General features: G+C 40.3%; 1 protein-coding gene across 3 annotated transcripts in view; it reads right to left on the bottom strand.

Annotated features, from left to right (window-relative positions):
* The window catches only part of KCNG2 (potassium voltage-gated channel modifier subfamily G member 2), a 173,258-nt gene extending 158,084 nt beyond the window's left edge, over positions 1–15,174 (bottom strand). Inside the window, exon 1 of one of the 3 annotated variants that reach the window (XM_027852313.1) lies at positions 15,134–15,174. The gene's annotated coding sequence lies outside the window, so the exon portion shown is untranslated. Of the gene's footprint in view, positions 1–14,452; positions 14,534–15,133 lie in introns of those variants that run through there. The other 2 variants (XM_027852311.1, XM_027852314.1) reach the window with 2 other exon arrangements.
* Positions 15,175–27,484: the final 12,310 nt, after the last annotated feature.

Raw genomic sequence — 27,484 nt, 5'->3', positions numbered from 1 at the left:
TTTGACCTTCCTATCTTTTTGTTTTGTTTTGTTTTTGTTTTTAGGCAATTGGGGTTAAGTGACTTGCCCAGGATAACACAGCTAGTGCTTGGTCTGAGGCCAGATTTGAACTCAGGTCCTCCTGACTTCAGGGTTGATGCTTTATCCACTGCACCACCTAGCTGACCCTTGACCTTCCTATCTTACTTGAAGAAGTTGGTGTGGCTCTTTGTGAATAAAGAACCAACATTGGATTAAATGATGAGCAAATTACATGGCAGGTAATCCAGCAGGCTGCTTTTAACTAGTGATTGCTACCTTCCTTAAGGGATATACCTCAAAATACTTCAAAGGCTTATCATTCAATCATTGTGTAGGTATTACAACTACCAGCACAAATTAAAATTCCTCTAAGACTCAGTAGATGGTGTTTGAGAATTGCTATGGTAGAAAAATTTTAGAAGCAGTGAAGTGACACAGTGAATAAAGTGATGGACCTGGGAGTCAGGAAGACCCTAGTTCAAATCAGGCATCAGACACATTATTAGCTGTGTGACCCTGGGTAAGTCACTTAAGTCTCTTTGCCTCAGTTTCTTCAACTGTAGAATAGCAGCACCTTGAAGAGTTGTTGTGAGGATCAGATGATATAATAATATTTGTAAAAGCACTTGGCACATAGCAGCTGCTATATAAAGCCTTATTCCCTTTCTTTTCTTTTCCCTTCCCTTCATCACCCTATAGCCCTGACGATGAACCACTCTGAATTTGGCTAGTCTGGTGCTTAGACAACCTACAGTCCCACACTAGGCCAAGAATCTGTGCTTTGGGAACAACGGTCTTTGCTGCCCCTAGTGAAATGATAAATTGTCCTTGTACTTAATTCTTTTTCTTTAAGGCTGTGCCAAGTCCTCACTGAAAGAAGCAGTCATTAGTTAAAGTAGTGGTTGTTAGAGAACATTTTCGTTGTGTCAGTAGCAATGTCTTGGACTCACGAGTAAAAGTTTAAGTCCATATGCAATTTCTTGTGATTTGGTTCATACTCCTAAAACGATATCCTTGTACAAAGTATGGTAAGGATGGATTTCACTGCAACTTAGCCACTAACTACAGGATCAATGGTAGTAGGGAAAAGTCATATGTAAAACCATGGCTTAAAGCTCAAAATTCCTGTCTAGAGTTTAGAGCCTTCATGGGCAGAATCTTTGCTTTCTGAAACTATTAAGGTTTGGAAGAAAGATAATTGTGAGAGAACAAAGGGTAGCCAGCTTGGACAAGTTGCTTAATCTTAGTCTGAGAATCTGTAAAGCAGAGATGTTGCTAATATTTTCATGGCTTACCTTATAGAGCTGGGTGAGGAAAACCCTTTGTAAAAGGGAAATAATTGGAGGCATCATAGTGTCATGGTCAGCAAACTCAGAAGTCCCACCTATGACAAATATTGGCTACACAACCCTGAGCAATTCACTAAACCTCCCATTACTCCCAGAAAATTCTTTAAGATCCTAAAGTTCAGGGTATTTGCTAATCTGCACTTATTAAAGGAGTTTCCTAATTCAGAGTTAAAACTTGTATAAAATTTGTTTAAAAATTTATAAAAAAAATTAAGCGTTATTATTGGTATTATCTCATAATCCAACAATGTCAACTGTAGACTATACTTTAAGTAAAAGTGGGCCCACATACAAAATCTGAAATGATTTTATATTGCCAACACACATTACCCTAGTTATTCTTCCTCCCTCCCTCTTCCCTTCCCTTCCTTCCTTCTTTCCTTCCTTCCTTCTTTTTTTCTTCTTTCTTTCAGCAGCTAGGTGGAACAGTGGATAGAGCACTGGGTCTAAAGTCAGGACCACTTGAGTTCAAATTCAGCTGTTTCCCTAGGCAAATCACTTAACTACTGTCTGCCTCAGTTTCCCCACTTGTAAAATGGGGATAATAATAGCACCTACCTCACAAGATTGTTGTAAGTTTCAAATGAGATATTTGTAAACTAAGCACAGTGCCTGGAACATAGTAGGCACTTAATAAATGCTTGTTCCCTTCTTCTTCCCTAGTCTCCATCATCAATACCTTTGAATAAGTATTGTGCATCTGATAGACTACATGCACCAAGTATGCTATTTTAAAAGTTGAAAGTGCTAATGTATCATAGATCTATGTCTTCAAAAAGCATATGCTAGGGAACAGATGAAATTAATCAAAGGGTCAGTCAGACAGATTTTTTAGCAGAGCTGTAGAATTTTTATGAATTGATGGGATCTTTTATCTTGAACTATGAAAGGCAATGATAAGGAAGAAAATGATGGAACTGTCTACATCAGTAGGCGTGGGTTCAGCAGACAGCAGGATTCTACACCAAAAACTTGATTATGATGGGAATCAAAGAAGAAAATATTTAAACTCAGACACTAGTGAGCCACCATGACTAACCAGAAAAACAGCCAAACCAATTCTAAATTATCAGACTGTGCTTTAATCTCTTCTACATCACACAATTCAATAAATTGCTAGAACAAGCTCCAGAAGAGGAATATTTTAGGATGTCCAGCATCTTAAATGCTTGGGAAATATTTGCCTCACTTTCTACCCCAAATCCACAATCGTTGACTAAAGCAATTGGTGGAAGGGAAGAAAAACCACAGGAGGCAGCACAGCTAAGCGCCAAGGGGGCTTTGGACATGGTGGTGAAACAAATTTAAAAGCCATACATTTTAATACTGGTAGGTTGGGCAGATTTATCTATGAGCATCAAAGTGAAACAGAATTATAAGGTAGAGGAAATGATATCCATTCAGAGGGAGGTCTCAGCTTTTACCTCCACTCCATGTAGTATCACCACCCATCCTCTCTTCTTTCCTAGCTATCTCAAAGAAGTATCCCTATACTTCACTAAGGTTAAGCCCTCCACCTATGCCTTTGATCTTATTCTCTCCTTCCTCTTCCATGTCTTTACTTTAGCAGTCATTTCTTTTCTCCCATTAATCCAAGATCCCTTCCAAATTTAAATCCTATGATCTTCAATATTGTCTTCTCCACTGGCCCCTTCCCATCTGTCTATAAACAAGCATAGAATTTCACAATCCTAAAAAGTATTCTACTGACCCTTCTATTCCCCCCTAGCTACCATCATATTCTTCTCTTCCTTTTTATAAGGAAGTTATGTTATCCACAACTCTAATCAATGCAATGACCAATCATGGTTCCAAAGGACTACTAGGAGATGGACTAATATGCAAAATGAGATGTACTTTTTGAACATGGCCAATATTGGAATTTGTTTTGCTTGACTATGCTTTTGTTACAAGGGTTTTCTTTTTTTCTAGTTAGGGGAAAAGTAGGAGGGAAAAAATAAATACTTCATAATGAAAAGGATGAAATTTATTTTTTTTAAATGTCTGTACCTGATACTATCTTTTTCTTACCACATACTCTGCCCTTCTCCCTTGCAATTTGACTTTTATTCCTATCACTTTACTCAGTTGCTCTCAGAGGTCACTGATGATTTCATAATCACCAAATTAAGTGGACTCATATTCGGTCTTCATCCTCTTTGACTTCTTTGAAGCATTTGACACTACTGACATTTGCCCACTCCCCTGCTTCCAAACATTTTCTCCTCCCTTGTCAACAAAGATAGAAAATCTTCCAACTAATTTTTCACTCAGACTCCTCATCCTCTTCTTGATCCTTAATTTAGGTGCTGGGTTTTGGCTCTCTTCTTTTTCCTCTCTATGCTTTTGCCCTCAGCAAGATACTCTCATAACTTATTTATCACTCCTAGTCAGATTTCATCATTCATTCACTAAATAGTAGTCCGGGCAAGAAGAGATGAAGAGCTGTGACTGTATGAGCAGAGTGAAAGGGGATGTTCTGGAGGGAGAAAGCAACAAGATTCAGCAGTGGATTAGATATGTGGGATGAGGGAGATTCAGTAGTTGAAGATGATACTGAGGTTGTGAGCCTGGGTGACTGGGAGGATGGAGATGCCCTTCATGGAAAATAGGAAAGTCTGGAGGGGGAGGCATGTTGAGGGGGAGAGATAATGAGTTCTGTTTTAGCTATATTGAGTTTGAGATGCCTACAGGACATCCAGTCTGAGAAGTACAAGAGATAGTTGGAGATTTATGACTATAGTTCAGCAGACAGGCTAGGGTTAGATAGTGATCTGGGAATCATCTTCATAGAGATGGTAACTGAGCTCATGGGATCTGATAATATTACCAAGTATTATAGTATAAAGTGAAAAGAAACAGGAGCCTCTCCCGGGATACTCCAGGTTAGTGGGCATGACATAGACAAGCACCCAAAAAGACTGAGGAGTGGAAGAACTAATAAGAAGAGAATCAGAGGAGAACAGCATCACATATCCTAGAATGAAGAGAATTTCCAAAGGGAAAGAGAGGATTATTGACAGCATCAAATGCTATATGGGAAGTCCAAGAGAATGATCGTTTTAAAAGGCCATTAAATTTGGCAGAAGGTTTAGAAGAGTCAGAGAAGCAGAAGCTGCTTTCTCAAGTTCTTTAGACATGAAAGGGAAGAGAAATATAGGACAAGAGCTATCAGGGATGATTGGATCAAGTGTGTTTTTTAAAGGGGGAAAGGGGAAGAGAATATACATTTATATAGCAGCTGCTATGGGCCAGGTACTGTGCTAAGCACTTCACAGATACTACCTCATTTGATCCTCACAACAACCCTGCAAAGTAGGTGCTGTTATTATCCCCATTTCATAGTCAAAGAAAGTGAGGCATGGAGAGATTAAATATCTTGCCCAGAGATACACAGCTAGTAAGTGTCTAGGCCAGATTTGAACTTAGGTCTTCCTAACTCTAGACTCAGTGTTCTATCCACTATGCCTCCTAGGTACCTTGATGTGTATAAGAATGAGGGAAGATTAGGATATATTTGCAGGCATCAGAGAAAGAGCCAGTAGAAAGGGAGAGACTGAAAATAAAAGAGAGAGTGGAGATAATACTGGGGCCAATCTGCAGGATATATCAGGAGAGAAATGAATCAAGAGCACACATAGAGGGGCTGCCCTTGGCAAAGAGAAGGGCCATTTCTTCATCTGAGACTAGCACAAAGGAGGAAAGAACAAAGGGAGATGTCTGGGTGATGCGAATAGTCTCAACCTTTTTTCAATGAATATGAGGCAAAATCCTAAGCTGAGAGAATAAAGGTAAAGGGGATCATGGAAGGCTTGAAATTGCAGGTATGGAGAGTGGGATGGCAAATCCATTCAGGAGGAATAGAATGATTGTCTTGCTTCTGTGTGGACCCACTTGATATTAGATAACAGAAATTTGTGTTGGCACCAGTCAGAACGGTTTCCTGATTTCCTCTAGCTCTGTTCAGCAGCATGTCAATAGAAGTGGAAGTGGATAGTGGGGCAATCCAGGGTTTGGGCTTGCAAAGGTGTGTTATGCTATAGGACAAAGGTGCAAGGGAATCAAAGGTGGAAAATAGTATGGAGTTGGGATGGGGAAAGAAAGGAGAAGAGAAAAGAACTGAGGGGCGAAGGGTGGAGGACACAGTGATAATGAAGAATAGGATTGGGGGTCATGAAACTTAAGTAAATATGGAATGATAGAAGACTATGATCAGATAAAGGAATTTTAGAGTTCATGAACATGGAACATTTGCAGCTGAAATCAAGAGCAAGGATTTGACTATCTATGGGAACCTAAGGTAAAGTGGAAGAGTAAGTCACTGGAATGGAGTAGACTAAAGAACTGGGAAGTTAGAGTATTTGAGGGAATGTCAATATGGTGAAGTCCTTTAGTATGCAGGAAGAGATGGGGAGGAGAGAAAGACTATGAGCTAGGTAATGAACTCGAAGAAGGAAGGAGAAACATCCTGTGGGTTGGGAAGGGGATGTCTATAGGTGACAACCACCCAATCTGGATTGGGTGATAAATTTGGATAACGTGAATTTCAAAGATGATGTTGCTTAGTGAATGTGGTCAAGAGAAGGTCTGGAAGTAGTGACTGGCGAGCAATTTTAATGCCTTCCACAGGACTGGTGAGTTTAGAGGCATGAGAGAAAATGTAGGCAGTATTAGAAAAGGTGGTGACAGAAGCAGTGTATGGGGGGGGGGGTGGGAGTGGAGCGGGGAAGCGGAGCACTGTCTCAGTGAAGTCCAAAAGCTGGAAAGAGTGAGAAAGAAATCTATTTAAGATAAAAGAAGGTGTCTTACTTTTGGAACAGGAATTCCAAAGAGTACAATGGATGGAGAGGACAGATCTAAAGTGGAACATTGGGAAGAGGAAGAGGGTTGAGGTGGATGGGACCCAAGAGAGTAGGACCTGAGATAAGAATAGGGAAATGGAGATTGTACACCAGCAGCTGGGGGACTGGGATTTCTGCTATGGGGTAAGCAGTGAGTCCATGCTGAGTGTCAGTAGTTGGAGAGAAAGTCTTTGAAGGCAGAATGAGCTTAGACAATTCAAGGTCCTCCCTTGCGATTTAGTTTCATGGCAGATGGACATGTTGTATCTTATAAGCCTTAGGGATCACCTCCTCAGAGAAGGCAAAAACAGGTGGAGGCAGGGGGGCCCAACCAAAGGCCGAGGTGTCTTGCTTGTCCTGGAGAAGGCCTTGGCACAAGAGAAGGTCTTAAGCTTTAATAGCTTAAAACTGCACTAAGACTTCTAGGACACCTCATATAGTAATTTTTCTCTTTCCTGGTTGTTAGTATCAAACACACCAATGCTACTGTTTTCATATAACTTTTCTACCTCCTCCAAAAGGCGATTTTTCTTCTTGGAAAAAACAAAATAGATTACCTTTATTAATGTGCCATGGCTATTTTAGCATTAATATAATGCTTTATAAATACAAAATGCATACCAAAAAGTATGTAAATGCTTTACCTCACTTATCCTCATAGCAACCTTTTGAGCAAAATAGTGTAAACATTATCCCCCATTTCAGAGATGAAAAAACTTGTGCCAGCTAATACATCTAATAAATGGCAGAGCCTGGGACAGCCCCATTCTTCTCTCTCCTTCCTTTCCTTCCTCAAGTGATGTGTATAAAAGAGTTCCAGCTTCCTCAGGATTTACTAATGTCTCATGAAAAACATTGAAAAGGAATACCTTCTTCCTTCATTTGCCCATGCAGTTAATTTGTACAACTGGCATTAGTTTTAATGAATTTTATTTTTCTGTCATGTGTTCACTTAATTGCATTAATTGCCATGCTGTTAAATATGATGGTCTGATTTGAAATCGCTTATATAATATTTTTCGTCATGATAATCTGAAAGAAAAAATAGAACAAAACTCACCACTATGCCCTCCCTCCACACAAACCAGAAACAAAAATCTAATTAGTTCCTTTAAGCTATAATTTAGCAAAACTTGCTGCTGGATTTAGTGAGGAACCTTCTTCAAATTAGCCTGAGGGTTTCTCAGGCTACTCTGGGTCCTGATAACTCTAGCCCTTTGATTTTACATTATAAAATCTAGCCTAAAATTGAAACTTGACAACTTTAAATATCTAGAAGAGTAAATTAAATTGTGACAATTTAATCTGCAAAGATTCCCAACTATACCTAAAACACACTTTGCCTTAATGATGAAAACTTTTAACAAGGGCTCAGGTTATCCTAAAGAAGTCCTTTCCTGATCTGCTAGAAAGAAGAAACAGATGTCTACCATCTGGAACAGGGTACACTTTGTTAACATGTCTCTGGTAATGAGCCATAAGAAAAACAAAGATGCTGCTAAAAGCTAAGAAATGTTATGTTTCTAAACTTCATCCAAAAGCACAGCTCCATTTCAATGGCTTGGAAGAGACAGGTAACCTAAACAGGTTAAGTTCATGGGCTTATTTTTGGAGACAGGAGCCATTGGAGGTTATGAGAAGTTATGTACGCTTAATTTCTTATTTTCAGATTTCTCTCTCCTCTACCTATGTATCATTTTTTGTCTTTTACCTTACCACAGTAAGCAGAATACAAAGCACTTAATATTTACTCAATCGAATTCTGTACAATGCTTAATTTAGTTTATTATCCTTCATCCTAAATAATATCTTTCAACCTATAAGAATATTCTTTTGTGAATATAGTCTTTATTATATCTCTAATGACATTTCTCTCCAATTCACAGTTTTTGACTGATCTTTAGACAAGTGAAATAAATTATCTTGCATCCCATCCCCATACCTAAATGGTCTGGTAGATACATTTTATTTTATAAGTAGTTTTATCTAATAATTGTTTTAAAGGCTAAGACTTAGAAAAATTTGGATGTCTATTTGCCTATAGCAGGTATCCTTTGTCTTTCATGGGTCCCTTTAGACTCAGTCCAGTGAAGTCTATGGACCCCTTCTCAGGATAAAGTTTTTAAATGTATGAAATCAAATCCGTAGGATTTCAAAGGAAACTGATCATATTGAAATACAATTATAAAAACATTTTTTAAACCAGTTCATGGATGCTCCCACAAGTAAAGAACCTTTGGTACATAATATGAGGTACATAATTTCAGTCCTTAAAAATTCAGTTTTTAAAACTAGTTTGTCTATTCTTTCAACTTAAATACCATCCCTTTCCCCCCCATTAAACGATAAGCCTCCTGAAAGCAAGAGCTGTTTTTTTGTCTTTCTTTGTATATCCAGGGCTTAGCACAGTGCCTGGTGCATAGTAGGTGCTTAAAACTAGTTCATTAATTAAAGACAAAATTTTTTTTAAATTCATAAACATTTGAAGCAGTTCCCTAATATAAACCACTCTGCTCGTGACATTTTTAAAAACAATGAACCTCTGATCATTGATGGTTCAGAAGAAAATGAGGCAGTATGGTATAGTGTACAGAAAACTGGCCTTGGAGTCAGGAAGACATTTGTTTAAACACCATCTCTGATAAAAATACTGGCTGTGTGACCATGGACAAGGCATTAACCTTTCAGTGCTCTAGGCAACTTTCTAAGACTATTAAGTTGCAGAGAAGGGGCTGATTGATTAGCTTGTTGGAAAAAAGTTCCTCACCATGAATTTCCTTCAGAATAAAACCACACATCCAGTAAAACACACACATATGTATTCACACAAGTAAAGACCTAACAGAGCTGGAAGGAGCCTTAGGATGAAATACTCCACCATTTTTTTTATAGATTAAGAAACTGAGACCCAAAAAGATTAATGCCCTCAGTACTAATTAGTAGCAGTGCTAGAACTAAGTCGAAGGTCTTTCCTGGCTCCTATTCTAATGTTCTTTTCACTATACCAAACAACCTCCATACTTCATGCTGCTAGAGTGTTATTACGATAGTATAATATAAGGAGGTCTACCAAATATAAGATATCCCATTAGCAGACTGATAATATCTCAGCTACTTTTCTTCTCCAGCACCACATTCAAGTGAGATAAGAGTTCTCCAGAGGTCAAGCATATTACTCTTAATTTTCCATTTTATTCTGCTTTGATCCCTTCACATCCTGTCATTCATTTACTCATTGTCATTTATTCATCCCCCTTTCAGTACAATCACATATTAATTCTGGCCCCATATGTTCCCCTTTTCTTATTTCCACCTCCACACATCTTTCCACACTGGCACACAAGCCTGGAACAACCTCCCACACCCTGTACAACCCTCTGACTCTTCCTGCCCTCTTTTTAATATCTCAGAAAAAGATGTGCTTCTTCAAGAAAACCTATTCGGAAACCATCATTATGAGGAAAATTATCGTGAAGGGACAATGTATCATAAGAACATGTGATTTCCTCCTAAACTTTGTCCCACTCTCATTTGTCTGGCAGACCTTACAGATGCCCTGCATTTTTTTTAAAGTTTTGCCAAAGGGGTACTGGATTTTGAATTCCCATACTTCTTCATATTAGTTTTGTGATTGTGGCCTATAACTTAAACGCCTGAAGCTTCTGTTTCTTTTTCTGTAAAATGAGGGGAAGTAAACTAAATGATCTCTAAGAACTCTTAGGGCTATAATAAAGTTTGTGTTACTTTAATTCTTCCATTCTACTCCTATTTAAATGCCTCACCATGGGGTCTTGAAAGTTTTGCCAGTGGAAGACAAACTTTGGCTGGCAAGCCCTACCAAGGAAGAAAGGTTTCAAATAGGGGGCAGCAACAGATGACTTGTCTATTGTCCAGGGACCAGCCAGGCTCAATTCAGAAATGCTCGATCATCAGAAGAGTGGTTTTAAAGCAATGACTTTTTTTGGGGGGGGGTGTCCACAGCAATTCATGAAACTGTCAATTAAGGTGCCAAAGTCTATGTTGGGAGGGAACAGTACTCTCATTGACAAAATTATGGATTTTTAAAAAATTCTCATATTCAGGCATTGCTGTACACTACAAGAAGTCTTGAAATTAGAGACCAGAAGACCAGATTATCAGTCTTAGTAGCTGTATAACCATAGGCAAGCCACAACCTCTTTGAACCTCAGTTTCCCTATCTATAAAATGAACATCATAATATTGACACTACCTTCTGCATTAAGTTGTTGTGTAGAAAGTGTTTTGTAAACCTTAAAGTTTATGTATATATACATATATACACACATATGCATATACATATATACGTGTGTATATATGTATATATGTGTGTATATATGTATACGTGTGTGTATATACACACATACATACAGATACATACACACATACATACAAACACATATCTATATATTACATATATGTATATAGAGAGAACTGTGAGTTGTTATGTTCATATTATTTACTGATAAACAGTATATATAGTAATTAATCAATAATTGCTTATTAGATACCTACTATGTGCCAGGAACTATACTAGGCACTGTTGATGAAAAGACAAAATGAAACATTCCTTACTCTTGAGGAACTTGCGTTGGATAAGAGGAAACAACAAGTATAGATATAAATATATACAAAATAAATATAACTTAATTTTGAGGGGGATAGTAGTTGGGGTGGGGGTGGGGGTGGGGATGGGGAGGATAGTCAGAGAAGGCCTCAGGTGATGATATTTGAGCTGAACTTTGAAGGAACCTAGGGATTCTAAGAAGCAGAGGTAAGAAAGAACTGTATTTTAGATAGAGGGGACAGCCTGTCCAAAGACTTTATGTCTTTGTAGATGAAATGTCCTGTGTGAGGAACAGCAAAAAGACTGTGCTGAAGAGGTTGCATAAAGGGGAATAAGGCAAGATGGTCAAGTTGGAGCCAGACTGCCAAACAGAGGATTTTGTAATTGACCCTAGAGGTTATAGGGAGCCTTTGGTGTCTGCCAGACCTATGTTTTTAAGTATTGCTTGTGAAATTGTGTGCAGCAAAGGTATCCAACTTTAACTGTCCAAATCGGAATAAAACATAATTAGAAAATGTTTAACAAAATAAATAAAAATATAATACAACATAATGTTAACTTGAAGTTTTCAAAGTCAATATGTGCCCTGTGCGAGTGTTTCTATTTGTTTAACACCACTGGTGTGGAGGATAGATCAGAGAAGGGACAGACTGGAGTCAGGGAGGCTGATTAGGAGGCCATAGCACTCATCTAGACAAGGTAATGAACTAGGGAGATGTCTGTGTGAGTGGAGAGAAGGATCTGGATTCAAGAAATATTGTGGAGGTTAAAATGAACAAAACTAGCTGACGATTTGATATATAGAAGGAGGGAAAGTAAGAAGGCAAGAATGACTCCAAGGTCCCAAATTCTAGGCCAAAATTGCCAAATCTCTGACTTAAAACAATCATTTATTGAGCATCTAATATACGAAGGGCACTGTGCTGAACCCTAAAAGAAAGAAGACTCTAGTTCCACTAAAGCATTTTACTTCATTTATATTGGCTATGTTTTGTTCCTTTGTATTCCCATATCCACCAAAAAAAAAATGCCATTTAAAAAAAAATTTAAACTAGAGTCCCAAATGATAAAAAAAAAAAACACCTTTACAAAGTAGAACATGAAAACCGAAAAGGAGAAGAAATCAAATGTTATTTTGGCTTTGACCTTGATAAAGAAAATCTGAAGGTTGTTTTCAGTCTTTTCTTTTACAATTGCTATTCTATTAAGCTACAAAAAAAGCAGATCTTTAAAAAAAACAATTACTATATACTTCTTGATGTGTTTAGTAAGCATATGATAAGAGGTTCAAAATCCCCAAAATATGCTTTCAAAATGCAGAGTCCAGTACATGCCATTACACAATGATGCCAGTACCCCAACAATAGAATATCCCCATTAACTTCTTAGCTATTATTAATAAGCTAAAGGCCTTATATTCAGTTTATACTCTGTTATTATTTATAAATATTGATAAGTAGATGAAAAACAGAGCAGAAAAATTCCTCATCTGAAAGAATGCTTCTGTTTAGTCAGGTAACAATGCCTGCATGTTACAGCAGAAACTAAAATCCCATTGTGCTTTGACTACATCGATATGAGAAAATATCAATGATGAGACAATTTATATTAATTGAACCATATATTCTACAACCCAAATATTTTAAACATTTGGCTTATTGAAAAAAAGTCAGATACTGAAGAGTTAATCCAGTCTTGCACTTAACAGTTCCATAGGGATCATATCATAATGTAATCAAGCCAAGCTTTGCTAACAATGTCAAAAGCCATTATTCACAGCATGCCACTTGATCATAAAATTAGATTTGAGCAAGAGAGCTTCATAGCCTTAGAGAAATAGGGGTCCTTGGAGCAAACGGAAGAGGGAAAGGGGAGGGGGAGAGAGGTTTTTTAAAAGAGGAAGGAGGAAAGACTTCCTAAAACGCACGCTATCCACACAAATACTATACATTAGCAGTGCAAGCCAGAGATTAGTGTTTCTTTTGTGTTTGGGGAGGTAGGGTGAGGGTGAGGGGTGGGAAATAAAGGCAGGGTAAAACATTAAGCTAACAGTTTTAAATCACATCTGATGCTTTCCTTGTATAAACATCACCCAACATGCAACTCCTAGAGACAGAAGGAGAATTAGGAGGTCTGAATTGAAACTGTCAGAATTTAAACATTGTTATTAAAAGAACGTCTCAAAGACAGAGGTGCAGAAGGGAGGGCCTATGTGCAAGAAACATGCAATGGAGAAAAGATACAACCTAAGTTTTCACCAGAGTACCTCGGTTGTCACCACCGTGGTCCTCTTGGTTCCCGGAAAAGCAGGACAATGGGAAAGCCCTGGCTGGGATCCCCGAACTCATCCACGGCTCCCTCTGATTCACAGACTACAGCGAGCCAAAGGAAACGGGGTGGTTGTTGCTGACTACAACAAACCAAGAGAAACCCAAATCAAAGCACACAACTCTAGCAGACCTTTCTTTAGCCCTACGCCCCTCTGACCCTTGAGCAAACGTCAAAGGCGAGGCAGAGACAATGGAAGGAACGTGGAAGTCCTGAGCTCCCTTCCATCAGAGCCAACCCCAAATCCCAGTGGAGTTGATTGAGGTGTAATACTCGGCCAGAGGCAGGATTTTTATTTGCTTTAATCAAGAAGCATGCCCTAGCTCTCACCCTGCACCCAGATGGATTAATCTAAAATTCATATCCTGGTGTCAATCTCTCTTGGTTTTACCCCCTCTCCAGGCCAAGCCACCTCTCAGCCCCCGGGCAAAGGGACCACTGAGAGCAAATTAGAGTTCCTGCCACTTTGTTTGAAGTTTCCGTCCAGCCTCCCGGTCAGCTCCCTGACCGTACATAGCTAGCTAACAGCCTTCTTTATCTCCAGGAGGGAAGGCTGAGGACCTGCAGAGAGGCCAGGGATGGCGGAGCCCAACAGAGCGAGAAAGGTGGAAACGTGGGCTGAGGATGAAGGGGAACGAGAAGCAGTCCATTTAGCGCCCGCTCCACTCACTTGGTGATCTTGTAAGTGGGTGAGGGTTTTTTTTTGACACAACACCTACATCAAAACCCAAGGCAAATCATGCAAGATGGGAGGAATCAACCCACCTGGCGCGTATTCCCTTACCTTGTTCGCAGTAAGAGAGAAGCTAGAGGACCCTGGCTCTCTTTGGCAGTGAGCTCGGAGTCTCTCCCAGCTGAAGCATCAGTTTTCCCAATACACTCCCCCCCAACCCCACACATCCCACATCAGCAAGAACACATGCTCCTTCCCCTCACTCTCTGCCTCCTTCCTGACTTTGACTTTACGTTCCTAGGAAGTGAGATTAAGCCCACCTGTCTGTCCCCGTCACGCAAAGGACCCTAAGGCTCACATATATAGCAGGGACCTCAGGGGCCATCTAGACCGACCCCTTTATTTAAAGATGCCCAAGGTCACACAGGTAGTAAACATCAGAAGGAGAGTTTAAACCCAAGTTCCCAGACCCCCAAACGAAGGCTTTTAATCCTAGGATGCGGGCTAGAAATCACTGCCAGGGCGTTACCCCAAGAACCTTGCTCTGAGCTCAACTCGCTGAAGTCCTCCAGGACTAAGCAGGGAAGGAAACTTTTCTTCCCCAAGGACTCGCCCTTTTCCTCCCTCCCTTCGCGTCCCCGTGGGGTCCCCTCACCTCCTGCCCGCTTCCTTTGCCTCCCCTCCCGGTTCGCGATACTGCAAGCGCAGCGGAGCAAGGGCTCAGCAAGTTGTTTGGGTGCCTGAAGAAGGTCCCGGGTACTTGCCTCTCCCTAGGCTGCCTCTGCCTCTGTCCAGGCTGCCTGCCTCTGCCCTCTGCAGGCGGTGCGGGCTGGCAGCGCGGAGACAACAGGGACAAGAGAGACCAGCCCCAGGCTGGGTGCGCACGTGGGGTACCAGAGGAAGTTCGCGTTCCAAGTGTCCCCTCTGGCTACGGCGGCAGCAACTGGGGAGTGGGCTCCTTAGGGAGCCGCAGGAACTCGACCAAGAAAAGGCACAGGCGAAGCAGAGCCTCCCGACGCTTCAGCGCCCCTAAGCGCTCTCCTCCTTGGCTTTCCCTGCCCCCGGAATGAGCTGCTCCCTGATCTCCCCCGACCTCCGCCCTCACGATTGCTGGAGCTAGCTGAATGAACCACGCGACGGCCGCGCCACCACCGCCGCTTCCCTCCTTCAGTCCTGGGATCAGCCGGAGCTGCCGCCGCCCTCTCTTCTCTTCTCTCCCTCTCCCCCACCCCCTGTACCTTCCCCTCTGCCCTGGTTTAATGTCTGAGCCGCTGGGCTCCGAGGGTCACTTCCCCAACTTGGCTCCTAGGGCAAACAAAGAGGTCGACGGACTTACAGGTGCTGCTGCAGGGAAGAAGGGGGTCCCTGGGTTCGTCGGGTAGCCAGAGACTGGGAAACCTGCTTCTGCAGACCGCTTCTCACTCAGAGCTCTCCGCCCCCTAGGAAACTCACTCTCACGCTTATTATCAGTCTAACTTAGTGGCGCCACAGTCGGGCTAAGTGAGGTGGGCAGCAGTAGGTACAAACATCACCCTCTTTCCATCCAGTCTATCTCCTCCATCCCACACCCCAATAAAGGGGGCACCTGCTGTTGCAAATCCTGACATGGATTGCCACCACTTAGGTCTTTTCTCTCTGTCTTCAAATAGCAACATAATAATACCATACCCTTGATAAACGAAGCAAAGAGAAAGTCTCTGAGTGCCGTTTAAAAGCAAATATGGAAACTGAGAAACTTCAAAGGAAAGCCAGGCCACTTATCTCAGCGTCAGAGGGTAGTTTCAAATACTCTACTCAGAAATGTTACAAAACTGGATATCTACAGTAGAATATTTTGTTGGCAGTTCAGAAGGGAAGAGTCTAGACACTTGTCATATCACTGAGAGAGTACTTTTCCACCCATAAATTATTGTGGTGTACCAGGCCAAGAAGGCCAATGCTGCTATAATGAATTAGTAGCTGGTATATCTCAATGATAGTGACAATAATCACATCTCGGAGAAATACAGTACATTCCCTCTGAAAAGGTCAAAGTGTTTGAGTAGATTATTTTATCATTTACTTTTACAATTGGAAAAAAAAGTTTTTCCCATAAACTTGACCTAAAAGGCGTAAAACCTTGAGAAGTGTTTGGGTTCATTTCATAAAATCATATTAAAGTTGAAAGGTATCTTAGAAGTAATTTTGCCCAACCTCGAGTTATTCAGGACTATTTTCTACAACATGTATAACAGGTTTAGGGATCCAATCTTTGTTTGAACACTTCCAGTCATAGGGAGCTCATTACCTCAGCAAGCAGCTTATGCCAGGTTTGGACAGCTCGAATTGTTGGAAATATTGAATAGGACAGGGCAGAGCCCACCACTAGAGAGACCATTCTGGTTCAATACCTTAATTGATATGCTTTGGATATATTGGATTGTAAAAAATGGTGGTTGTGATGAATAGAGAAGCATGGAAAGATCTGTACAATCTGATGCAGAATGAAGTAAGCAGAGCCTAGAAAACAAAGAAGACAATGATTACAGTAATGTAAAATGCAAGAACAGTCACAAAATAGTGAATGTTGCAAAATAGTAGAGAACAAAAGCATAGCCCCAAAGAAGAGATATGAGAAGACATTCCCACCTCACTCCCTTGTAGAAGTGGGAGGTCCACAGGTGTGGCACATTGCACATATTTACCGACTTTTTAGATTTACTGATCAGTTTTTACTGATTTTTTCCCTCTTTTTTCCTTAAAAATGTTATTTGCTCTAAAGAGTGACTCTCAAGGAGGAGAAAGGATACTGATAGAAGTTTTGGTGATATAAAAAAGCAAAAGATATCAATAAAAAATTTAAACTGAATTTTTTTGCTGTTTGTTCAAGTTATCATTCTATCTAACTATCTTATTATCCAACCTGCATTTCTTCAAAAGAATGTAAGGAGACATTTTGAAATCATGACACATTGTGTCTGTTGCATTTTCCCAATCTACCAGTCTGGTGATCCTATCACAAAAGGTTAGCTTGCCACGACTTTATGAACTGGTGCTAATCGCCAGTAATCTCTACTTTCCTCCAACAAATGTTTAAAAACATCTGTCCAATAGTACATTCTATAAATTTGTGCATCCTTCTCAGCTGTAACTTCCAGAAGCCACTTTTTAAACCTTTATTTTGTGACATGGAACAAAATTAACTCATCACTAGACTTTTGACATCTCCTCTGCCCTCTAAGATTCCTCAGAGATTGAAAACAGTAGTTTTGTAATCACAACTGCAGGGTGTTTTTCCAAGTTGTAAATTCCTGACTATCCAATGTCTCACAGCTAGATGTGGAAGAGAAAAGCTGAAAGGTAGAAGGCTGCATGTAGCGTATTTCCTTACCAATTCCCCTATATTTTGGATCTATTGTTTCTGGTACAGACTTTCCCAACAATAATGATAAGGTTATATTCATTGAATCCAGACAATGCCAGCTGATGGCAATACCTCTATTAACACTTATCCCATCTCTAGGAGTGATGGAAAGGAAGGAAGGAATTTGAGTGAATAGCAGTTACTTGTCTCCATTTTGATCCAAACTTTACAGCAGCCTGAATTTGGCTGGGGAAAAAAAGATTTCCTTTTAATTCCTCGAGACAAGTGATAAGGATTCCTGCTTTACACTTCCTATCAGTTTCAAAGCACTCATGCTATTTTAGGTGATCTGGTACACTAAGTTGCTTAAAAAATACAATAGGTGTTAATAATTCACTTCACAAAAGGCTTAACAAAAAGTTAACTTACTTAACCACTTTCATATGATAATTTCCTGGAAATTAAATCTGCTTCTCATAACAACAGTTACAATAATAACTGATATGTCTATAGCACTTCAAAGTTTGCAAATGCTTTATATACATTATGTTCCTGTTGTTGAGTTGATGAAACAGGATTTGCGTATTATGTTACCTAGTACAAAGTGAAAATATGCATTCCTACCACTGTTGAATAATAATGCCACTCTATTGATAATTCAACATCAACCATGTACTGGAAGCTTGCATAGAACCAGGCTCTAATTAGATGCCATGGTCTATCAAATGGAACTATCAAATAGTCCTGGATTTTTCATACATATTATCAGATCATTTTCTAACCTAGGGAAAATTAATTTGCATTCATTTTCATAGTCTCATCATCCTAGGATTATTTTTTAGCCCAAGATATAGCAATTTATAAGTCTTTATATCAGAAGTTTTGTTTTAAGCATTTTATAGCTAAAATATGTATTCGTGATTTTCAAATTGTTTTTATACTTCTCGTCCTTGTTCTATGTCCTCCTTTGGCAGGGCTCCATCAGAGAACATTATCCCGTAAATTTTGCACACTTTTGAACATTGATGGGAATTAAATTAGTGCAGAAAAGAAACTCTAATGCATCTTTATATTATAGAGATGACTCTGGGTATCCTAAGTCTATGCCAATGTCCAGGTTCCAGTACATCCTACCATGCTGAAGAGGCTTCACGTTTAGAGCCAGCATCTATGAACTGTCACGAGAACTTTGCCAGGAAACCAGTTTAACTGAATTCAGAGAAGTTCACTGCTATATGATGGGCAACGAATTACTGTAAGTGACAACTGGGATCTCAGATCCTAAATACATTCTTATGGGATAGTGGAGGGCTTTTCCAGGGGAGGAATTCCCTTTACCCATGCAGGTCTCAAAGGACCTTTTCTGAAATTTGTAGTCTTAATGAGTCACCCAGAACAGTGGCATCAAACTCAAATAGAAATGGAGACCACTAATCCATACAAAAAGATAACTGTGGGCCTCATATTGACTTTTAAAATGTGATGTTATCTATGTTTTATGTATTTTTATTTATTTTCTTAAATATTTCTCAATTTCATTTTAATTTGCTTCTGGACTCACTTGGGAGTGTTTTGAGTTGTGTGTTTTACACCTCTTACCTAGGGTACTACATAGACATTATATTTCAGAGATGGGACTTGAATTCACATCTTTCTGACTCTGAGGCCAGCTCTCTATCTACTACCCATCTCTGCTTCTCTTGAAGTGTTCTTACATTTAGGGGGGAAATACATTTCTAGTTTTGTATATTTAGAGTAGATTTGCAATTAGCTTCCCTTCCTGGCAGTTAGATTGACTAACCTCCATTAAAGTTCTATTTTCATACCATAGCAAGGCGTGAAACTCACTCTGGGTTCAAGAGGCTATGTCAGCAGTATGCAAGTAGAGGGAGGTCCAATCATGCTGGAAGGACATAGATAGTGGGATAAGCAAGGTGTTAGCTTATCTATCCTCTAGCAGCCAAAAAAGCTACATTCAGGGGCTGGGTACTAGAAGGTTATAGTGATTAAATTTTTTCTTGTCCACAGCAATAAATGAAACTGTCTCCTGAAGGATGTGCAAGCAGAGTACTCAAGTGAGACTTCAGCAAAAACTCAAGGCTTAGCAGAGGATAAAAGATGGAGACATTGAAAAGTAAAAGGTAAATCCTTGAGATCCAAAATAGATATTCCCCACTCCAGAAGAAGTGGAAGGTTTGAATACCTTAATTTCATATGAGGAAGTCAGCAAGACAATTGAATGTCTCCAGAGTAGAGGGTTCATGTGGTTGTGCCTAGCCAGTAATCTACATGAGATTCCTAAAGGAGTATAGGAGGTGAAAAATAGTATTCCCCAAAAGGTATTATGGAGTTTTTTGTGGAAGGAAGGGGCTTTTGAACACAAATAATTTGTTGAAAAGGAGAAGCAATTCTTCTCCCATCTCCTTCCTTTGAGTGATTAACAACCCCAGAGCTCAGACCCTGAGGGAGTCAAAGGGAAGACATTCCTGCCAATCCTAAGGTAAGAGTCATAGAGCATTCTAGCTTAAGAGAGTACATTATTCCTCAGTTCTTTCAGTAGGTGAAGAGGGAGGCACTACAGTTGCCCATTGAAGAACAAACCCAGCAAATTGACCAGTGTAGCACAGATACCACACCCTGAGAAAAGTCCAGCAGCAGAATGGCCTGCCTCATACCAGCCTGACAGCAGCTATCTAGTATAGTGTGGCTTGCTGGGCCCTTTCTTTCTTTCTTTCTTTTCTTTTTAGCAAATAGTATGTTTTAATCTGCATTCAAACTCCATAGTTCTTTCTTTGGATGTGGATAGCATTTTCCATCATGAGGCTTTTGGAGATGTCTTAGATTGTTGTTTTGCTGAGAGGGGTTAAGTCTATCGAAGTCAGTCATCACTCAATGTGGCTGTTACTGTGTAGAACGTTCTCCTGGTTCTGCTCACTTCACTCAGCATCAAACCATACAAGTCTTTCCAGGTTTATCTGAAGTCTGCCTGTTAATCATTTCTTAAAGCACAATAGTATTCCATTACATTCACATATCACATTCATAATTATGATAACTATCTGTGTTTTGCTTTTGACTACCACCTCCCTCAGTCACACCTCCCTTCTATTAGCCCCCTCCCTTTTCCTTCCCGTTTTCCCTCTTACTGCCTATAGGGCATGTTAGATTTCTATACCTAACTGATTATGTTATTCCCTTCTTGAGCCAAATCTGATGAGAGTAAGGTTCAAACAATGCTCATCTCCCTCCCTTCTTTCCCTCTGCTCTAATAGGTTTTTGGGCCTTTTCCTGTGATGTAATTTACCCTTTTCTGCCTCCTCTTTTCCTTTTCTCTTAGTACATTTTCTTAGATCATATTAATTCACTTACTTGGATCCATTTAACCCACTTAATTAGATTTTTTTCATGATTACATCAAAGTCAATTTATACGCATCCCCTTTATGTATACCCCTTTAACATGGTGTAATAACAATACAGTTCTCAAGAGTTACAAGTGTCATCTTCCCTTGTAGGGTTGTAAAGAGTTTACCCTTATTAATAACATGTTGTTTCTTTCTGTCCCATTTACCTTTTTATATCTCTCCTGAGTCTTATATTTAAAGATCAAATTTTCTGTTGAGCTCTGGTATTTTTATCAGGAAGGCATGAAAATCCCCTATTTCATTGAATATCCATCTCCTCCCCTGAAAGATCATGATCATTTTCGCTGGGGAGTTGATCCTTGGTTGTAATCCAAGGTCTTTTGCCTTATGGAATATCATATTCCATGCCCTATGGTCTTTTAATGTAGAAGCTGCAAGGTCCTGTGTAATCCTGACTGTGGTTCCATGATATTTAAATTGTTTCTTTCTGGCTGCTTGCAGTATTTTCTCTTTGACCTGGTAATTCTGGAATTTGGCTACTATATTCCTTGGTGTTTTCAATTTTGGATCTCTTTCAGGAAGTGATCAGTGGATTCTTTCTATGGCTATTTTACCCTCTGGTTATAGGACCTCAGGGCAGTTTTCCTTTATAATTTCCTGAAAGACACTGTCCAGGCTCTTTTTTTCATCGTGATTTTCAGGTAGACCAATAATTTTTAAATTGTCTCTGCTGGATCTATTTTACAGGTCAGTTGTTTTACCAAGGAGGTATTTTACATTTTCATCCATTTTTTTCATTCTTTTGTTTTTGTTTGACTAATTCTTACTCTCTCATGAAGTCATTAGCTTCCATTTGCTCAATTCTAATTTTTAACAAATTGTTTTCTTCTATTAGATTTTGTACCTCCTTCCCCATTTGGCCAGTTGTATTTTTTAGGGACTTGTTTTCTTCAGTGTACTTTTTTTTTTCCAGTTGGTCAATTGTATTGTTTTCTACAGTTAATTTTTGTCCTTCCTTTTCCAAGCTATTGACTCTCTCTTGCATACCTCTCATTTCTTTTCCCATTTTTTCTTCTACCTTTCTCATTTTAACTTTTAAAATCCTTCTTGAGCTCTTCTAAGAAGGCTTTTTGGGCTTCAGACTAGTTCATATTCCCTTTTGAGGTTCCAGATGTGGGTTTGTTGACAATGTTGTCCTCTTCAGAATTTCTGCCTTGATCTTCACTCTTCCCATAATAAATGGTACATTTCTTTGTGCTCATGGTGTTTGCTTATTTCCTAGCCTTTAAAGAGATTGGGCTCTCCTGCTGGGGAGCAGAGGGCACTGACCCAAGCTTCTTGTGTTGGGAGCCCAGGGCCTGGTCAATGGCTTTGTGTGCTGGGGCCTCCAATGTTGGCAGTTGGAGGCTGTAGGGTTCTGGCAACTTACCTGGTATTGGGCTGGAAACAGCAATACTGGAACTCTATGGGTAGGATTGGGTAGTGTGGCTCCTGGAGATTTCCTGCTCACCCAGGCCTTTCCTCTCTTTTGTTTTCTTCAGCTCTTTTCAGATGGATGTTGTAGGGTGTTTATCTGCCTGTGGCCCCTTGGAGCACTGTTTCCCTTAGTTTTGCTGAGGCACTGAGAGAGCCTGTTGCTGTAGAATGCCGAGGCTCCTGGTGGTTTTCTGAGATGGTTTCCACCGGTTCCCCCAGCCTCAATGAGGCACTCGGAGTCCAGGTGTTGGTGTTTGCCTACTCTACCACCTGGGCTTTAGGATCTCCTCCTGGTATGCTGAGGTGGGGCTTTCCACTAGCTTTCTGGGATGCCTCCCATTTTGTGCAGCTCCCCTTCCCCCAAGGTAAGAGGGGTCTTTCCAGTTAATCCCTCAAGCTACCTGGGCTAATGGACTGCTGTACCCCATCTTTCTTCTGGTTCAGCTGTTCCAGGATTTTTCCTGGGGTGATATTTTCTGGGCTTTCAGGGGTTAATAAAGGAGAATAAGAGCGACTCACCTCTTACTCTGCCATCTTGGCTCCCAGAAGTGGAAGTCCTGGGAGGATCTTTTTTGCTGGGCCCTTTCCACCAACCACTTCCTAGTGGCAGAGCAGCCTACCCCGCCTATTCCAATAGTCTCAGAGTCTGGTAAGAAACCAGTAAGCCACCAAATGACCTGCCTCATCAAGCTCAATAGCATATTGGCCCATCTAACTAAGACATCCTATTCTAAAAGAAACAAGCCTGACATTGGTCTTGTGGAGAAACCATGCCTTGCATGGATAGTCCAGATTAACTGTGAAATTACTTGTAGTGAACTTTGTGACTACTCTCTGGAGAGAGAAAGGAAGCACATCAAGGCCTTGCAGTTCCAAGTTGTGAATTGTCTTGGTCATGTGTGTCCCCTGTATGAGCCCTGATATTATTGTATGCTCAGTCCCTGCCCACTTTTTCTCTCTTCTGAACTCTGGGTGTATTTGTGGAAAAATATGCCCAACTGTTGGGGAAAATTATATGTACTTACTGTTCTTCCATTTGAGCAAATTCTTTTGTTAAATATGTAAGTTAGCCTATTGGCTGATTGTTAAGGGGAAGCATACTGATTATGGCTCTTGTGCTAGTGTTTGAAAGGATAGCTAACCTATCCTTTGGGGATCTAACTGGCCAGTGTCAGTGTTAGATGGGTAAGCAAGGCCATTCCACATGGATAAGGATGAAACTGAAGGGAGCATTAATGCATACAGATAAAATGACCAATTATTTGATGAGTTAAAGGAAAAGATAGAGGAGATGGAGGGGGAGATGAAGAGGGAAAGCAACAAAAACTGAGAGATTCAAATCCAATTCCCCTACAATATACATGTCTCCATCTAGAAATTATGTAAAAAGTTTAGACTTAGAGTGCACCTTAAATATATACTTACAGAGAGATTACTCTGAATGTTAGCTTTCATATAATACTATTCAAAAACAAAATTTAATATGCTAATTGTTATCAAAGTTGTACCAGCTTCTTGAGTAAATAATGTGTGTGTGTGTATTATCCTTCAATACCTATTTGCAAAATGTTATTTTTGGGTATGATTATTGGGGTGTACAGGTCTTTAGGGAAGATCAATACCTCTGCCATCAGGGTTGCCAAGCCCTTTTCTGGGCTTCTTTCCACCTGTGGTGTCCACCTGCCACTCAACCCTCATCTGAACTTCCAAGAATCTATATTGTGCACAGTGACCACATCCCGGTAAACTATGTTGACAAACAGGCTAAACCAGGTTGAGGGTAAGCAACAGGTTTAAACCCATCAATGAGTTAGGGGGAGGTGCCCACCTCAGGCATGTAAAGACTTCCCAAGCAGAATAGACAGATGTGAACAATTTGTTCCAATGGGCCATGAAGGCAGTGGAAGCAGGCACTGTGGAGTGCTTAGAGGTTGGTTAGACTTTGAAAACTAGGAAGTCATCCACTCCATCCTGAGCCATTACCAGTCATCTTGATTTTTGTCTTGCCACTGGATTTCAATGATTCTGAAAGAGAGAATGAGGCCAACAACTTCATGCAACTTTGCCTCACTTAAATCCAATTTATGCTTGAGTCAAAAGACATCACCCATACCCTTTTGCTACTTTTATCTACATCAGAGTCACATGGCAACAGGCAAATGACAAAGCAGCAGGTGCAGATACACTGGGAGCTATAGTCACAACCCCGCACACAGACATCCCTGGCCATAGGGTCATCTTTTTCACTGGACTGAAGCAGCAGTGAGATTTGGCAGCCTTCTGGGTGTCTGAATAGCCTTTTTTAAGGACTGCACTGCTCACCTCCTGGTGTGAGGAAGGGCTAGAACAGGTGCCCTAAAGATTGTTTGCTTCACCTAACCTAGTCCTGGCCTGCTTACCAAGGCAGGAACTGATCCTACCCTGTGGTTGAAAACACAATAAAATGTACAAAAACTTCTGCAAAGATGATTCCATTAATCATAGGTATGTGGAATATGTACATGCCTATGTACAACACAAAGTCCAGCAGACCTGAAAGACAAGCAGCTCTTGTTGTGAGAGAACTCAGCAGGTATTGCATCCAAATAACAGGCCTCAGTGAAATAAGGCTGGCAAATGAAGGTCAGCTTACCAAAGTTGGAGCTGAATACACATATCTCTAGAGTGGCCACCGTGATTGGGAGTTCATGAAACTGCGTAGATTTCACAATCAAAACTAATCTACTAAACAAACTTGTATGCCTCCCAAAAGGAATGAATGCGATTGCCACTTGCAAGAAAAATACCACCCCACCATCATCATCAATGTGCCAAAAGAAGACAAGCTTGTAATTCTGAGTGACTTTAATGCTAGAATAGACTTTTAATGTCCTATCAGAAATGGTAGGGGGTCCTTGGGAGGCATAGAGACAGAAATAGCAACAGCAACAGTCACTTACTACTGAAGACATGTGCACCTCTTGGCCTCATCACTAACACTGTCTTACATTTACCTAAATGAAATAAAACTTCATGGAAGCACCTTCACAGCAAACACAGACCATGTCTCTGTAAGGAGAAGAGACAGACAGGATGTAAGTGTGACAAGGTCAATGTGTGGCACAGAGTGCTTGACTGATCATAGACTTATCCTCTCCAACTAAACATTCACATTCAACAAGAGAAGCAGCCCAAGGCAAGTCACTACTAGGAGACTTAATATCAACAGACTATAGTGCTTCTCAGTGCACCACATTTCCTCATCTGAGCCATAACACTTGCAAACATCAAAACTGATTTGACAAAAATGATGGAGAAATTCAGAAGCTGCTAAAAGAAAAGCAGGATTTACCAGCAAGATATATATTCCTCTAAGAAAGCAGCACTTGACTCCATCAAAAGTAAAATTCAAGTTAAGCTTAGACAGATATAGGATTATTGGCTCAGTAAGAAGGCAGATGAATTTCAGTTTTATACTGATAGTAACAATCCAAATCACTTTTATGATCCCCTGAAGGCTATTTGTGGGCCAAAAACCTATGGTGCGTCTCAACTACTCAGTGCTGATAGAGTCACATTGATTAGTGATAAAGACATGATCCAGAGAGGTGGGCTGAATACTTCCATAGTGTTCTCAACAGAGCAGCATCAATCAATGCTGAAGCCATTAATTATGTACCTCAGGTTGAAGTCAATCCCTTTTTTAGCTGAATTTCCAACATTAGTCTTCTCTTGTGTGACAACGTACCTAGTGTTGATTCTATTCCAGGTAAGATTTATAAGACGGGGGTCCACTGCTCACACAAAAACTGACAGAAATTTTCTGTGTTATATGAGAAGAGGAGGTTATCCTTTAAAAGTTCAAGAATGCCTCGATTGTGCATTTCTATAAAGGAAAGGGAAATAGGTTAACCACTGACAGTCACAGGGGGTGTCTCTCTTAGTTATTACTGTCAAGATTCTTTCCAGAGTCCTCCTGAACAGGCTGATACTTCACCTGGAAGGTGGTCATCTACCCTAGAACCAGTGTGGCTTCAGAAAGGGCTAAGGAGCAGTAGATTTGGGCATTTGCTGCTTGACAACTCCAAGAGAAATTCCAGGAGAATAGAAATTTGTACACAGTATTTGTCAATCTGATGAAGGCCTTTGATAACTGTCAATTGTGAGATTTTATGGAAGATCATGGCAAAATTTGGTTGCCCAGAGAAATTCATGAGTATTGTATGCCAGTTTCATGATGCCATGCTTGCATGGGTTCTGTATAATGAATGATGCTCTTAAACTTCCCCAGTCACCAGAGGAGTGAAGCAGGGCTATGTGCTTGTTCCATGCTTAGTATGATGTTTTCAGTGATGTTGTCAGATGCCTTCAATGAGGACAAAAATGGCATCAAGGTCAGCTGATTTGTTGACAGTAAATTATTTAACTTGAAAAGGTTATAAGTCAAGACCAAAGTGGTGGGAGATTTAGTGCATAATTTTTTTTGTTTGCAGACGATTGTGCACTCAATGCAGCCTCTGAGACTGAGATACAACAAAGCATGGATTGATTCTCTGCTGCTGGTGCTAATTTTGGTTCTCCATCAGCCAGCACCACACCATCTATACATGGGAACCACTGGTTAGAACAAATGCAGAAATTGTGTGGAGAAGTTCACTTTGCTGGCAGCATACTTTCTTGGGATGTACACATAGATAAGGAGGTTGATGCATGCATTGCCCAGAGCTAGCTCAGTGTTTGGGAGGCTCTGAAGAAAAGTGTGAGAGAGAAGTATTAGGCTACCTACCAAACTGAAGTTCTACAGAGCCATTGTACTGATCTCATTGTGGTATGCCTATAAACCTGGACAGCTTACCAGTGCCATGCCAGAAAACTGAATTGCTTCCATTTGAATTATCTTAGGAATATACTGAAATCACCTGGAAATATAAGGTACTGGACACTGAGGTACTTTCTCTAGCTGAACTGCCAAGCCTTCAAACTCTAATACAGAGAGCGCAGCTCAGGAAGATGAGTCTTCCTGATTCCAAGTGTGGCACTCTATCCACTGTCCACTTGGCTTCCCATCATGCATGAGGGCCACACAAATAAACAGCATTTGTGTCTAGAATGAACCCATGGAAGGAACAACTTACATTCCTAACAATGCAGAACTATCCATGTTATGCAATCATGTTGTTTTCACTACATCTGCTTCTTTCCTAGGTATGGTATCTCTACTAGTATTGAGACATCTGTTAGGACCTGATTGGCAGATCTAAGCACATAATCTCAGCAGGGCATTACTTTACTGAGAAAATGCATTTCAATGGGCATAGAATCATTGGTCTCAAACAGTCTTAATAATGTTAAGTAACATATAGCAAAGAAGTTTGTAAAGCACTCTACATATATTATCTCTTTTAATCTTAAGATAGACAATAGCTACTGAGTATAACTCACTGCTACCCACTGTAATCTTTATTATCTTCAGAGTTATCCAACTGTTACCTCAGCTCCATTATATGATGGCATAGTGACAGGAC

This window comes from Vombatus ursinus, unplaced genomic scaffold (genome assembly GCF_900497805.2).
Source record: "Vombatus ursinus unplaced genomic scaffold, bare-nosed wombat genome assembly UNPS02009573.1, whole genome shotgun sequence".
Classification (NCBI taxonomy): domain Eukaryota; kingdom Metazoa; phylum Chordata; class Mammalia; order Diprotodontia; family Vombatidae; genus Vombatus; species Vombatus ursinus.
Note: the sequence above shows the minus strand (reverse complement) of the source record. Positions and strands in the feature narration are given on the sequence as shown.